A 3,186-nucleotide genomic window follows, 5' to 3' on the forward strand; every position below is an offset into this window, starting at 1 on the left:
GATCACTGTAGAAAATTTGCTTAAAAGGAGGGAAGAAAGGCACATTCCTTTTTAGATGGAAAATTATGATTTCTAAGTGCTACTGTGGCATTAGGTCAAGAACAAATCATGTCAAACCAACCTGATAGCTTTCTTGGACAGGGTAACAAGCCTTGTGGATGGGGGGAAGTGGTATATGTGGTATATCTTGACTTTAGTAAAGCTTTTGATACTGTCTCGCATGACCTTCTCATAAACAAACTAGGGAAATGCAACCGAGATGCAGCTACTATAAGGTGGGTGCAAAACTGGTTGGAAAACCGGTCCCAGAGAGTAGTTATCAGTGGTTCACAGTCATGCTGGAAGGCATAATGAGTGGGGTCCCAGAGGGATCAGTTCTTATCTTCATCAATTATTTCGATAATGGTAAAGGGAGTACACTTATAAAGTTTGTGGACAATACCAAGTTGGGAGGGGTTGCAAGTACTTTGGAGGATAGGATTAAAATTCAAAATGATCTGGACAAACTGGAGAAATTGTCTGAAGTAAGTAGGATTAAATTCAATAAGGAGAAATGCAAAGTACTCCATTTAGGAAGGAACAATCAGTTGCACACATAGGCCTCAACTGGAGTATTGTGTCCAGTTCTGGGCACCACATTTCAGAAAAGATGTGGACAAATTGGAGAAAGGCCAGAGAAGAGCAACAAAACATGACCTATGAGGCAAGATTGAAAAAAAAATGGGTTTGTTTAGTCAGGAAAAGAGAAAAGTGAGAGGGGACACAATAACAGTTTTCAAGTACATAAAAGGTTGTTACAAGGAGCAGGGAGAAGAATTGTTCTTCTTAAACTCTGAGGATAGGACAAGAAGCAATAGGCTTAAATTGCAGCAAAGGAGGTTTATGTTGGACATTAGGAAAAACTTCCTAACTGTCAGGGTGGTTAAGCACTGGAATAAATTACCTTGGGAGGTTGTGGAATCTCCATCATTGGAGATTTTTAAGAGCAGGTTAGACAAACATCTGTCAGGAATGGTCTAGATAATATTTAGTTCTGCCATGAGTGCAGGGGACTGGACTAGATGACCTCTCGAGGACCCTTCCAGTCCTATGATTCTGTGTCAGAACTGCATAGTAATGGGTGAGGTTTTAAAAAGTGCCCAGCCTTGGTCTAAATCTGGTTCTGTTGAAGTCAATGGTAAATCTCCCATTAACTGCTATTGCTGTTGTTGAATATTTATTGCTGAAGTAATGAGAACAGTAATGTTTCAATAGTCAAGAACCAGATGAAGAAGAGGCATGCATCCACCTTGGTTTTTTTATAGAAGAGGCAGTATAAAGCATACAATATTTGAAAAAAAATATATATTATCAACACAAAAGGGGGAAAAGAAGGAAAATCCATCTTTAAATGCATGTTAACTTTCCAATAATGTAAACACAATCATCAATCTTCACTCACATATTCCAGATATATATATGGATGTAAAATTAATGCTGAATGACTCAGATATTGTCCACACATTGCAACAAATGAAGGTGGTTTGCAATCCTTCACATAGTGCATTATGTTGTTTTTTCAACAAACCCAGGATTTGCACAACTTGATCCAAGTTGTTTCAATGTATTCGGATACCGGTTCCATTTTGGGATCTTGCTGACGAAAAGGAGTGTTACTGCCTGAGTCTTTTCTTCATAGCATTTTTGGTCCAATTAGCTTAATTAGCTTGTGAGTGTACAGAGACAAACGCATACTTGTTGAGAAGCATGCAGAACTAGACGAGCCGGGATGTTCTGAGACTTAAGAAAGTCTCTCAGGAAAGAAAAAAAAAATCAACAAACAAAAATATACAATAACAAAGAATGGATAATAATGAGAATGAAAAGCTGTAAACTCCAGCTGAGCCAAGACTACAGGTAGCTCATATGCAAGCATTTCTGAAAAACTGATGATCATATGCTAATAACCAAACAACCTAATAAAATAATTCGGATGACAATGTAGGGGTCTCTTAGTAAAGTAATAGCCATTATGTAGACTCTTGAAAAGAAACACAGAGGGGAAAAAACCAGCCGAATTTTATATTTGAAAATATTCCAGTTAAAACATGAATCATTATTTTTAAAATAGAAAATCCATCCCCTACAAGGCTAAGATAAATTGGTGTATTTGTTGCCATTTGTAACATTCCTGTTAAAAGGAGGCAGCATTAGACATATTAATGGTTTTGTTCTCCTTTACTTTATGATTCCCTTCCCACTTTAATGAGATCTGCTCTACAGCCCATAAAATAATTGTTATGGTAAACTGACTTTTTAAAATTAGCTACACACCAGTTGGTCCAGAAACCTATTCCTCTGGACTATTCATGCACAAAATACCTTTGTGTGAAGCTCTTTCCAAATGGGTAATGACTGGAGTAAGTCCAGAAGTTTGCCTGCAGAGCCTCTCTGCATGATTACTAGTAGACGCAGTCGTACAGTTTCTTTTCTCAACAAAGTTACAGCCAGAATGCCTGCAATGTAGCAACACCACTTTCAGCCTGATGATGAAAATACTTCCTAGCCATGGTACCATTTCAAATAAAAGTTAATATGCTTTAGTTAAAAGAAAGGTGTAACTGTGACTCACTTCTCTCTACCAGTGTGTCACAACTTTCTGATGAAGAATCTTTACAAGAATTCTCAGCAGTTAAAAATCTGATCTCCATATTTCATCTATATTATCATTGTCTTACCTCAATGTGCTACAAATCTGCACTTTGTCCCCCAGATCATGCATCCCATTGTGATAGTTATTCTACCACAGGAATTCCTGCTGGGACTGTCAGTCTCGGTCACAAACATTGTTTACCAATGATACTTACTAAGCAGCACTAAAAAAAGAGAGGAGAGTATCATGATACTCTGTTCCCAGGAATAATCACTCTGGGCCATCAGAAATAGCCTTTCTGCCCTAATGCAACTGAGCGATACCATATTTTAGCATTAGAGAGCAATTGAGAAAGCCCTGCCCAAGGATACCCCTGTAGCTCAGTAGCTAGGATGCTCTCTGGGGAGGAGGGAGACCAAAGTTCTAATTCCTTCTCAGTATTAGGCAGAGTGGATAATTAAACCAATGTTTACTACATCTGGAGTGAGTACAGTGAGCTAAAAATTGTAAGAGACACCACCACTTCTTCCTCTCCTGGCCATTTTGAGAATGGT

The sequence above is a fragment of the Terrapene carolina genome, unplaced genomic scaffold (genome assembly GCF_002925995.2).
Source record: "Terrapene carolina triunguis isolate 2854851 unplaced genomic scaffold, T_m_triunguis-2.0 Scaffold17, whole genome shotgun sequence".
Lineage (NCBI taxonomy): Eukaryota > Metazoa > Chordata > Testudines > Emydidae > Terrapene > Terrapene triunguis.